A 13,119-nucleotide genomic window follows, 5' to 3' on the forward strand; every position below is an offset into this window, starting at 1 on the left:
TGGCTGCTCAGTCGGGGCACAGCGGTTGTGTGGCTCTTCACAAGGCGACCATCACGGTTGCCCGTAGGACAGATTTCGGCTCAAAATGATCTCTTCGACCTACTGTGTAGTCCAACTGAACATGAACGGGAATCATCTCGTCTCAGATCAGATACTGGACTACAGCAGGGCTAACGGGGTTGAGGTGCTTCTGCTTCAGGAAGTGCTGACCTCGGGAGACAAGTTGCTAGGTTTTGACTACCGCGCCACGAAAGTGGTTCTCAGCAGTAGGGACGGTAGTGCAGGGGCTGCCATAGTTGTCCTAAATCAGGACATCGAGGTGGTAGCCCTGCAGGGGCTCAGCGATAGGTTCTGCGCCGTGGCCAGTCTCAGGAAGAGACATGGACAGGCGGTCGTGTTCGTGTCAGCTTACTTCAAGTACAGCATCCCGACACGCATCTTTACGGACAGGCTAGGTGATATTCTTGATAGGGTCAACCAAGACGTCGTGATAGGGGCCGACGTGAACGCGCACTCGCCGCAATGGTTCAGTCGGCCGGGCAACAACTCGGGTTCAGCCCGGGGGACCCACGTCGAATCCCTGATCGCGGCGAAACACTTGACGGTGCACAACCAGCCTGGCCACCTCGACACGTACGAGAGGCCGGGTATGGGGGCATCGAACATAGATGTTACGCTGACGAGAGGGGGTTCACTGACGAACTCAGTCTCTGAATGGGAAGTGCTCGATGTCACCGACAGCGACCACAGGACCATCAGATTCAAGATCCGCGTCGGATCAGGGTCGGAGGGACCCGCGGTAGGGAAAAGTCGATTCAATGTTAGGAAAGCCGACTGGGATAGGTTTAGGTGGGTTCTGGCCCAGAAAGTTCTTGGTGAACATGAGACCATGGTGGGCGGTTGCGGACAGGTAGCGGAGTCTCTTACGCGTGCTCTCGGGCATGCCATGGAGGCCTCCATGCCCCGCTCCCGTAAATCCGTCAGGATGAAACCGCCATGGTGGGACGCCGGACTCGAAGAGTCCAAAAGGCGCCTCAATAACTTCAGACGCACCATGGACTATAAAGTCTCGGATAGGGACCAATTCAGAGTGCTCAGGAACGAGCACCTGAAAAAGATTAGGAAGGCCAAGATGGAGTCGTGGAGGAAGTTCGCTACCTCCAGCAACTCGGACATCTGGGGCCCGGTCTATCGTTGGGCTAGGAATGGATCTTCTAAGAGTAGGGTACCAAACGCTGTGCTTCGAGAAGACGGAACCTTCACGGTGACGGCTTTGGAGACGGCCGAGTGTCTGTTGGAGAGCCTAATCCCTAGGGACAGGGCTGCTCCTATCTTTGAGGCTGAGAGAGTAGGAAGAGTGAGACCAGAGGTCACGGAGGCCGAGGTTAAGGCGGCTGTCTGGAGGATGGCCCCTAACAAAGCTCCGGGACTGGATGGGATCACCGCTGGGGTACTCAGGAAGGCGTGGGGCGTCATCGGCTTGCCGCTGACCAACGTCCTGAGAGAGTGCCTCAGGAAGTCGGAATTTCCGGACTGTTGGAAGACAGCAGAGGTGGTGATCATCAGGAAGGGAGAGGACAGAGACCCGAGTCTTCCTAAGTCATATAGACCAGTCAGCCTGCTTTCGGCACCGTCAAAAGTGCTGGAACGGCTGGTGGTGGACAGGCTTGAGGAGGAAACGGGGGGCGCTCTTTCAGCAGAGCAGCATGGTTTCAGGGTCGGTAAGTCCACAATCAGCGCGATCAAGTCGTGTCTGGATTGGGTGGACAACAGTGAGGAGATGGTGGTAGGAGTCTTTCTGGATATCTCAGGAGCCTTCGACAACCTGAGATGGAACGTTCTGATTAGGGACATGATGGATCTGGGGGCATCTGATGCAACTAGATCTATCATACAGAGCTATCTGAAATATTTTTCATCGACGGGCGAGGCGCGGAGTCGCCCTTGGTGCGCGGCGGCGTCCCCGTGACCGGATCCGTGGACACTGTGCCCTTCATCGATTGCCGATTTTTGTCTGGTCGGCGTTCGACGGGTGCGAGGTGCACTAACGTAAAGAATTATTACGTCCCGCGGACTCGGAGTGCCGTACGCGGAAATATTTTTCATCGACGGGCGAGGCGCGGAGTCGCGCTTGGTGCGCGGCGGCGTCCCCGTGACCGGATCCGTGGACACTGTGCCCTTCATCGATTGCCGATTTTTGTCTGGTCGGCGTTCGACGGGTGCGAGGTGCACTAACGTAAAGAATTATTACGTCCCGCGGACTCGGAGTGCCGTACGCGGAAATATTTTTCATCGACGGGCGAGGCGCGGAGTCGCCCTTGGTGCGCGGCGGCGTCCCCGTGACCGGATCCGTGGACACTGTGCCCTTCATCGATTGCCGATTTTTGTCTGGTCGGCGTTCGACGGGTGCGAGGTGGACTAACGTAAAGAATTATTACGTCCCGCGGACTCGGAGTGCCGTACGCGGAAAAATTTTTCCTCGACGGGCGAGGCGCGGAGTCGCCCTTGGTGCGCGGCGGCGTCCCCGTGACCGGATCCGTGGACACTGTGCCCTTCATCGATTGCCGATTTTTGTCTGGTCGGCGTTCGACGGGTGCGAGGTGCACTAACGTAAAGAATTATTACGTCCCGCGGACTCGGAGTGCCGTACGCGGAAATATTTTTCATCGACGGGCGAGGCGCGGAGTCGCGCTTGGTGCGCGGCGGCGTCCCCGTGACCGGATCCGTGGACACTGTGCCCTTCATCGATTGCCGATTTTTGTCTGGTCGGCGTTCGACGGGTGCGAGGTGCACTAACGTAAAGAATTATTACGTCCCGCGGACTCGGAGTGCCGTACGCGGAAATATTTTTCATCGACGGGCGAGGCGCGGAGTCGCCCTTGGTGCGCGGCGGCGTCCCCGTGACCGGATCCGTGGACACTGTGCCCTTCATCGATTGCCGATTTTTGTCTGGTCGGCGTTCGACGGGTGCGAGGTGGACTAACGTAAAGAATTATTACGTCCCGCGGACTCGGAGTGCCGTACGCGGAAAAATTTTTCATCGACGGGCGAGGCGCGGAGTCGCCCTTGGTGCGCGGCGGCGTCCCCGTGACCGGATCCGTGGACACTGTGCCCTTCATCGATTGCCGATTTTTGTCTGGTCGGCGTTCGACGGGTGCGAGGTGGACTAACGTAAAGAATTATTACGTCCCGCGGACTCGGAGTGCCGTACGCGGAAATATTTTTCATCGACGGGCGAGGCGCGGAGTCGCCCTTGGTGCGCGGCGGCGTCCCCGTGACCGGATCCGTGGACACTGTGCCCTTCATCGATTGCCGATTTTTGTCTGGTCGGCGTTCGACGGGTGCGAGGTGGACTAACGTAAAGAATTATTACGTCCCGCGGACTCGGAGTGCCGTACGCGGAAATATTTTTCATCGACGGGCGAGGCGCGGAGTCGCCCTTGGTGCGCGGCGGCGTCCCCGTGACCGTGTCCGAACCACCGCGTGTGAAAATTCGATTTTTTTTTTTCACTCAACGTTCGCGGTTATTCGGCGGTCCCGGGGTGGTGCACATGACGGCAGCCCCGGCGATGTCCGTCGACACGATTTCGAATTCAACTTTTCGAACGTAGTTTTTCCGTGTGCAATAACTCGTTAACCGTTGGTTCGATCTCGACGTACCCGAGACGTGTTCACGTCGTACGTTCCGAGTACTATAGGACACCGGTGTCCGCGACATTTAAATCGGTAATCCTTTATCCGCGGCCGTACCGCTACGCACGGAGATAGACCGATATTTGATTTTCGCTTAACCGCTACGCACTGTGATTGACTGTATTCCGACGGCGGGGTCTCGGTCAACCGTTTTCACGGTTTGCCGGTGACATCGACCGTACCGTTCATCACGGGCAGACCGCAGAGTCGTTGTCCAGGGATATCCCCCTTTGCCGAAAACCTTTACCGCGTAGAATTTCTGCGCTGACCGCGACGTTACAGGGGTGATTACCGTCGCCGAGCTGCGCGCCCGCCGTACCGTCCCGTCGCACGGACCACCGTGTGTGAAAATTCGATTTTTTTTTTTCACTCGACGTCCTCGGTTATTCGTCGGTGCCGGGGTGGTGCACATGACGGCAGCCCCGGCGATGTCCGTCGACACGATTTCGAATTCAACTTTTCGAACGTAGTTTTTCCGTGTGCAATAACTCGTTAACCGTTGGTTCGATCTCGACGTACCCGAGACGTGTTCACGTCGTACGTTCCGAGTACTATAGGACACCGGTGTCCGCGACAATTAAATCGGTAATCCTTTATCCGCGGCCGTACCGCTACGCACGGATTTTGTGATTTTCGCCTAACCGCTACGCACGGTGATTGACGGATTTTCGATTCTCGCCTAACCGCTACGCACGGTGATGGCGAAGTTCCTTCGACTCGGGTGTACCACTACGCGTGAATACCCCCGTCGCACATTGTGAAACTCGAGATTTTGTAAATTTGTGAGCGACTCGGTCGTCGGCGTTCCGCCGGCGTCCGATCGCCAATCACGTACGACAGCAAAGCCACGGGCGACGCCGAAGCCGACGCGTCCATCGCCGCGCACCGGTCTGCCCCAGTCTTCGGAATGGTCAGCAATCCGGTGCCCTTCGATGGTATCCGTCCAAGTTTCGGCGACCGACCCATCTCGCACGCCGAGTGGCAAAACTCAACCGGCGTCGCAGGCCCGCCTTCCGGTGGGCCTCCGACGCGCAAATCGTTTTTTTCAAAAATCGATGACGACTCCCGTTACCGTTCCGCAAGTTACGAGCTCTCGACGCCAAAACATTCCCGCCGCGGCCGGCCATCGTCGCCGTGCCCGGCGGTCGCCGGGGCGAAGCCCCGGGACGACGGACTTCGCGTCGCGTCCCGGCTTCCCCCACGATCTCGGCTGGGGGCCGTTATAAACCTGGCGAGAGGCGCTAGCGCGGTAATTCTCCGTCCGCTGAAAACGGACGGCGTACGCGCTAACCCCGACTCTCGTCAACGCACGGGTCACGTCGCGTCGGGCGAGCGCTCGCTCTCCGCGTGTGTTCGGTCTTCCGCACGCGACCGCCGCCGCAGTCGCCCCGCGTTCTGCGGGTGCTCAGTGCGGGCGCTCGCGTCGACCGAAGCGCGCGGTTTACGGGCGCCCGTCCGCGCACGTATCCCACTCGAACCGCGGTCGGTCGTGCGCCGTGACCGTATACCGGTCACGGTCGTTTCGACCTTCCTCGGCGTCGGCTCGCCCACGGGCGGACCGGCGCTCGGACGCACGCGTCCCGAGACGAGTGTCCGCGTCGTCGTCGCCCCTTGGTCGGCGTCGCCGCGGGGATCCGTCACGGGACGCAGTTGTTGTAAAACCGAGATCCCTGGTTGATCCTGCCAGTAGTCATATGCTTGTCTCAAAGATTAAGCCATGCATGTCTCAGTGCAAGCCGCATTAAGGTGAAACCGCGAAAGGCTCATTAAATCAGTTGTGGTTCCTTAGATCGTACCCAAGTTACTTGGATAACTGTGGTAATTCTAGAGCTAATACATGCCGACAGAGTTCCGACCGTCGCGGCGCCCTCGGGCGTCGCTCGCGGGAGGAACGCTTTTATTAGATCAAAACCGGCCCGTCGCGGCGCGCTTCGTGCGCGTCCCGATCGCGGCCCGCGCAAAGACCTGGTGACTCTGAATAACTTCGAGCTGATCGCACGGTCTCCGTACCGGCGACGCATCTTTCAAATGTCTGCCTTATCAACTGTCGACGGTAGGTTCCATGCCTACCGTGGTGGTAACGGGTAACGGGGAATCAGGGTTCGATTCCGGAGAGGGAGCCTGAGAAACGGCTACCACATCCAAGGAAGGCAGCAGGCGCGCAAATTACCCACTCCCGGAACGGGGAGGTAGTGACGAAAAATAACGATACGGGACTCATCCGAGGCCCCGTAATCGGAATGAGAACACTTTAAAACCTTTAAACGAGGATCAATTGGAGGGCAAGTCTGGTGCCAGCAGCCGCGGTAATTCCAGCTCCAATAGCGTATATTAAAGTTGTTGCGGTTAAAAAGCTCGTAGTCGGATCTGTGTCTGGGCGGTGCCGGACCACCCTGGCGGTCCGTCGTGTCGCGGCCGGCCGTGTCGCGGGACCACGTGTCCCGTCGGCGCGGTCGTCGTCGCGCTCGTCAGCCGTCTCGGGGTGTTAGTTACCGGCACGTCGGCCGGACGTATTGTCGGCAGGCGGACACGTGTCTCGGGCTTCCGGCGCGCCGCGCGGCCACGCGTCGCGCGGCCGTCGGGGTTCGACGACGGCGGCCGCCTACTCCAATCTTGCTGCGCGGTGATCTTCACCGATTGCCGTCGGCGGGCCGACACGTTTACTTTGAACAAATTAGAGTGCTCAAAGCAGGCTCAAATCTGGCGGGGCGGCTTCACGGCCGTCTCGTCAAAAGGCCCTGAATACTGGTCGCATGGAATAATGGAACAAGACCTCGGTCCCGCGCATCTCCGCCCTTCGCGGGCGCGCGAAATCGCCCTCCGGGGCGTTTCCGTGCGCGGGCCGCCGGGCCGCGGGCGCCAGTCGCCCGCGCGTCCCGCCGGGCCGGTTTTCGGGACCGGAGGTAATGATCAACAGAGACGGGCGGGGGCATTCGTACCGAGACGTTAGAGGTGAAATTCTTGGATCGTCTCGAGACGAACTGACGCGAAAGCATTTGCCAAGTACGTTCTCGTATGATCAAGAACGAAAGTTAGAGGTTCGAAGGCGATCAGATACCGCCCTAGTTCTAACTGTAAACGATGCCAGCTAGCGATCCGCCGGCGTTTCATTAACGACCCGGCGGGCAGCTTCCGGGAAACCGAAGCTTTTCGGTTCCGGGGGAAGTATGATTGCAAAGTTGAAACTTAAAGGAATTGACGGAAGGGCACCACCAGGAGTGGAGCCTGCGGCTTAATTTGACTCAACACGGGAAACCTCACCAGGCCCGGACACCGGAAAGATTGACAGATTGAGAGCTCTTTCTTGATTCGGTGGGTGGTGGTGCATGGCCGTTCTTAGTTGGTGGAGCGATCTGTCTGGTTAATTCCGATAACGAACGAGACTCTGTCCTGCTAACTAGGCGGGTAACCCCGGGTCGGCGTGTGCGCGGCGCGGGCGGTTTCGGCCGTCCGTGTTCGCGTACCCGTCGGCTCGGCCCGGTATCCCCGAACGCGTTCGCCCGTCGTCCACGGCGGTCGTCGAGCGCGGCCGCGCCATCCGCGTCCCGGCGTGCGGCGGGCGTGTGTCGGCCGGGGGGCAACCTCCGGTCGGCGCGCGTCCGTCGTGCGTCGGGCTCCGTGGTGAAGCGCGCCGTGTTCGCGGCCGTCGCCGGCGGATCACGATACGTTACTAGGGCTACCGCCGGCTCCCAGGAGCTTAAACTCTTCTTAGAGGGACAGGCGGCGGACGAAAATAGCCGCACGAGACTGAGCGATAACAGGTCTGTGATGCCCTTAGATGTTCTGGGCCGCACGCGCGCTACACTGAAGGAATCAGCGTGTGTTAACATTCCTGGGCCGACAGGCTTCCGGGTAACCCGCTGAACCTCCTTCGTGCTTAGGGATCGTGGCTTGCAATTTTTCCACGTGAACGAGGAATTCCCAGTAAGCGCGAGTCATCAGCTCGCGTTGATTACGTCCCTGCCCTTTGTACACACCGCCCGTCGCTACTACCGATTGAACGGTCGCATTGAGGTCTTCGGAGTGGACGCGCGTTATTCGGCCCCCTCGGGGGCTGGGTCGTCGCGCGATCGCGAAGATGACCGAAATCGGCCGTTTAGAGGAAGTAAAAGTCGTAACAAGGTTTCCGTAGGTGAACCTGCGGAAGGATCATTAGAGACGGGCCCGCGGTACCGGCAGCACTTGCCGGTCTCGCGCGCGCCTAATCCGACCCCGTGGCCGCGTGCGCTCGCGACTAGCTCGCCGACCGCCCGCGCGCCGCGACCCCCGACCGAGCGTCGACCGAAAGATGGTTAACGTCGAAAGACCATACGGGCCCCGCCGTGCGTCCGCGCACGGCGCGTGGCCGGTAGAAGTTTCGTCGACAAAAAAAAACACCCGACCCCGAACAGCGGATCACTTGGCTCGTGGATCGATGAAGACCGCAGCTATCTGCGCGTCGTCGTGTAATCCGCAGGTTATACGAACATCGACCAGTCGAACGCACATTGCGGCCTCGGTGACCCGCGGGTCCCGGGCCACGCCTGTCTGAGGGTCGTATACCGGATACTCGGCCAGACCGATGCGCCGCCGGCAGGCGTCCGACGGCGGCGGCAGTCCTCCCGGGGACTGTCCGCCCGCCCGTCGGCCGCTCCGGTGGTGCGAGATTGGCGGTTCGACCGTGGAAAACCGCGCTCGCGCGGCCGCCTCCGGTCGTCCGCCCAAGTTGTGACGGCAAACAGTCACGGGTTCTCGCGTCGTCAAACGGCACGTCCCCGTCCGCCCGCCGCGCGAGAGCGCGGCCGGGTCGGCTGAGAGTCCACGGACCTCTCCGGCTTCCGAGACGCGGACGCGGACGGTCACCGTACGGGCGGAGCGCGGACCGCAGGCTGCCGTGTAATTTAAAAAAAAAAAAAACCGATACGTTCCGACCTCAGATCAGGCGGGACTACCCGCCGGATTTAAGCATATTAATAAGCGGAGGAAAAGAAAACAACCGTGATTCCCTTAGTAGCGGCGAGCGAACAGGGAAAAGCCCATCGCCGAATCCCGCCGCGCACTTTTGTGTCGCGGCACCTATGGGAGTTGTGGCGTACGGGCCGGCCTCGTTGCCGGGGCGCACGTGACGGTCCAAGTCTCCCTTGAACGGGGCCATGGCCCGCAGATGGTGCCAGGCCAGTAGAGGCCGTCACAGCGTTCCGGGATCGGACCGCGCCTTCGAGTCGGGTTGCTTGAGAGTGCAGCCCGAAGTTGGTGGTAAACTCCATCTAAGGCTAAATACGGCCACGAGACCGATAGTTTACAAGTACCGTGAGGGAAAGTTGAAAAGAACTTTGAAGAGAGAGTTCATAAGAACGTGAAACTGTTCGGGTGTAAACGGACAGAGCCCGCGAGTCCCCGCCGGGCGAATTCACGGTCGGTCTAACCGCCGGCCGGATCTTTCGCTCGGTTAGCGGACGTCGCGACCCGTTGGGCGCCGGCCGAAGGGCTTGGGTGGCGTTCGTCGCGGCGGTTGCGTTTCGGCGTGACCGTTCGCGCCGAACCCCGGTGCTCCTGGTCGGCTCGCCCGACGGCAAGAACCGTCGACGCGGCCCCGTCGCAGGCGGGGTCCCGTCGGTCGGCGACGATTTCGGGCTACTTTCCGACCCGTCTTGAAACACGGACCAAGGAGTCTAACGTGTGCGCGAGTCAACGGTGATCTTACGAAAAACCACGTTTGGCGCAATGAAAGTGAACCGTTTACGGTGCGGACGATGGCCTAGCGACCGAACCCACCGGCGTTCAAAGTCGCGCTGGTCCGCAGTCCGGGGGCGTCTTCGCCAGGTCGGCTTCGGCCGTCCGAGGGCGCACCCTTAGCGCACACGTTGGTACCCGAAAGATGGTGAACTATGCCTGGCCAGGATGAAGTCAGGGGAAACCCTGATGGAGGTCCGCAGCGATTCTGACGTGCAAATCGATCGTCTGAGCTGGGTATAGGGGCGAAAGACTAATCGAACCATCTAGTAGCTGGTTCCATCCGAAGTTTCCCTCAGGATAGCTGGCGCCGATGTGTCCCGCCCGTTCGCGGGCGTACGGACGCCGGTGGGACTCCGCGCTGTACGGCGCGGTAACAACACGCTCGTAACACGGAGGATGTCTCATACGGTAAAGCGAATGATTAGAGGACATTGGGGCCGAAACGACCTCAACCTATTCTCAAACTATAAATGGGTGAGATCGCCGGCTTTACCTGGTACACCGCGTGAACCGCGTGCGAAGCCGGCGACGGAACCCTAGGCGCTTAGTGGGCCATTTTTGGTAAGCAGAACTGGCGCTGCGGGATGAACCGAACGCCGAGTTAAGGCGCCGAAATCGACGCGTATTCAGAGACCATGAAAGGCGTTGGTTGCTGATGACAGCAGGACGGTGGCCATGGAAGTCGGAATCCGCTAAGGAGTGTGTAACAACTCACCTGCCGAAGCAACTAGCTCTGAAAATGGATGGCGCTGGAGCGTCGTGCCTATACTCGGCCGTCGACGGCATAGTGGGGCCGGTCGTCGCTCGCGGCGGTCGGTCCCGGCAAGCCTCGACGAGTAGGATGGCGCGGCGGTGTGCGTCGAAGGGCAGGTCGCGAGACCGCCTGGAGCCGCCGTCGGTGCAGATCTTGGTGGTAGTAGCAAATACTCGAGAGGGGCCCTCGGGGGCTGCCGTGGAGAAGGGTTTCTTGTGAACAGCCGTTGTCCAAGAGTCAGTCGATCCTAAGCCCGGGGAGAGATCCTCGTACCACGGGCGAAGGCGTTTTCGAATCGCCCTTGGGGCGAGAGGGAATCCGGTTCGTATTCCGGAACCCGACGCGGAACCGCTCCCTAGTGTTCGGGGCTCTTTTGTCTCGTCTGGGTAACCAGAATGAACTCGAAGAAGCCGCCGGGGGATCTGGGTAGAGTTCTCTTTTCTCTGTGAGCGTTGTACGTCCCTGGAATCCTCTAGCCGGGCGATAGGGACGCGAGCGCGAAGAGCACCGCTCGTTGCGGCGGTGTCCGTGATCCCCACGCGGACCTTGAAAATTCGAGAGAGGGCCACGCGGAGTCTTCGCGTCGGTTCGTACCGATATCCGCAGCAGGTCTCCGAGGTGAGCAGCCTCTAGCCGCATAGAATAATGTAGGTAAGGGAAGTCGGCAAAACCGATCCGTAACTTCGGGATAAGGATTGGCTCTGAGGAGCGTGGCTGTCGGGTTCGGGTCGTCGTAGAAGCGTAGGCGGTTTTGGCGACACCCCGGCCGTCGCCCGCGCGCCCGGTCTTCGGACCGGGAGCCTCGAGGCGGCCGCGGGCCCGTCGCCGTCCGCCGACCGTGGAACCACCGAGCTTCGGTCGCTGGCCGCGTCGCGGCCGGCCGATCGCCTTGGTGTCGGTTCGCCGTCACCGGGCGGTCCGGCCGCCGCGGCGTCGGTCGCGTAGCCGGATCGACAGCCATGTAACGGTCAACTCAGAACTGGCACGGACCAGGGGAATCCGACTGTCTAATTAAAACAAAGCATCGCGATGGCCCGGGACGGGTGTTGACGCGATGTGATTTCTGCCCAGTGCTCTGAATGTCAACGTGAAGAAATTCAAGCAAGCGCGGGTAAACGGCAGGAGTAACTATGACTCTTTTAAGGTAGCCAAATGCCTCGTCATCTAATTAGTGACGCGCATGAATGGATTAACGAGATTCTCACTGTCCCTATCTACTATCTAGCGAAACCACAGCCAAGGAGGTGGGGCATGTGTGTTTCGCTGGGCGCCGCGGGGTTGACGGACCGCGGCGCTTGCCGAAGGCCGGGGCGTCCACGTCGCCGGCGGATGGATACTGACTTATAAAGTTTGCTAACACCGAGCCAATCGTCCCATTTACGGTTGATTACGTGAATCAACCGGTGACACGAGATCCAATCGCGGCGTCTCCGACGAGCGACTCGCTGGAGTGCGTGAGATGAGAATCACAGAAGGCCAACGCTAGCTCCTATATGCTTAAGGCGTTGCGTCGGGTGATTACTTCTCCGAACATCCCTCATGAGTACCTTGACCGATAGATGGTTCGCATCAGCTATGAGCAAAGATGCGTTCCTGGCGGAAGAGATCAAACCGAGCGGATGGGAAAACGCACCGGCGACTCGCAGGAGTGCGGGAGATGAGAACCACAGAAGGCCGACACTAGCTCCTATATGCTTAAGGCGTCGCGTCGGGTGGTTACTTCTCCGAACATCCCTTATGAGTACCTTGACCGATAGATGGTTCGCATTAGCTATGAGCAAAGATGCGTTCCTGGCGGAAGAGATCAAACCGAGCGGATGGGAAAGCGCACTGGCGTCTCGCAGGAGTGCGGGAGATGAGAATCACAGAAGGCCGACGCTAGCTCCTATATGCTTAAGGCGTCGCGTCGGGTGATTACTTCTCCGAACATCCCTCATGAGTACCTTGACCGATAGATGGTTCGCATTAGCTATGAGCAAAGATGCGTCCCTGGCGGAAGAGATCAAACCGAGCAGATGGGAAAGCGCACCGGCGACTCGGTCGGCGGATGGGCGGTGATTTGGATTCAGTCAATCGTTTACAAATGACCCAGCCCGGGAGGGAGGACTCCGGGGTTGTGCGCCGGAACCAACCTCGACGACTGGGTGCCACCAGTGGCAAAACCTTGAACGCACCAGCCGGAGGGCCGGCAAACCCAGTTTGTCGTCAAAATAAGCACAATTTGTTACCGTAAGACTGAAACCACCGAAGAGTGGGCGGAGACAGGATCCACATGCCTGATCTACGGGCAGGTAACACCTTAGTAACGCTAGGCGGAAGCGAGGAAGTGGGGGCTAAGGTCCACCGCTCCCGTAAGAACTGCTAAAGAAACTGCGGTGACGACGGCGACGGGGGGTTCGGATCCCTCGCTTCTGAGCGGAAACCGACCGCTACAGACAACACGAGGCCACCAGAACTCTGAAGGCGGCAGAGAGAGGACGGATCTGGGGGGCCGCTGGTTACACCGAGCCGGTGTTCCCGCGCCTGCAATGGTGAAGCGCCCGCCGGTTCGGGGGGGAGCCGGCGGGTCCCCGGAGTGGTCCGACCTAGGTTGCCGAAAGGGCATCGAGGCAACCCCGTGAAGACTTACTGGCGCTCACCCGCCTGACAAGGACGGCCCAACCGGGTCACGACGAGTCAGGCGGATGGAACGACCTGTACAAGTACACACCTGCTACCGACCGCGCCAAGACGAGTCACGTTGAGAAACTGGCTGACTAATCTGGTCCGGGAAAGGGGCAGGCGGGGTACGGTCTTAACGAAGCCAGCCCTAGGGCTTCGGGTTAACTGAACTGTAATCACAAGGGCCCGGGGCAGGTCATCCTTGGTGCTAGCGAAATGACCAAGGACCTCCGGGTTTCCTGGGCCACCTGTACCTTCCAAGGTGGCAGCCTGGTGGTTTAGAATGCGCTAAGCCA

The 13,119-nt window shown here is 59.7% G+C and overlaps 1 non-coding gene and 1 pseudogene across 1 annotated transcript; both read left to right on the forward strand.

Moving 5' to 3' along the window:
• Positions 1 to 8,072: 8,072 nt before the first annotated feature.
• On the forward strand, positions 8,073 to 8,230 carry LOC132937768 (5.8S ribosomal RNA). The gene has a single exon (XR_009663832.1). It is a non-coding gene; the product is annotated as a 5.8S ribosomal RNA (ribosomal RNA).
• Positions 8,231 to 8,600: 370 nt separating this feature from the next.
• LOC132937741 (large subunit ribosomal RNA) overlaps positions 8,601 to 13,119 on the forward strand; it is a 7,455-nt pseudogene continuing 2,936 nt past the window's right edge.

Source organism: Metopolophium dirhodum, chromosome 1 (assembly GCF_019925205.1).
Source record: "Metopolophium dirhodum isolate CAU chromosome 1, ASM1992520v1, whole genome shotgun sequence".
NCBI classification, from domain to species: Eukaryota; Metazoa; Arthropoda; class Insecta; order Hemiptera; family Aphididae; genus Metopolophium; species Metopolophium dirhodum.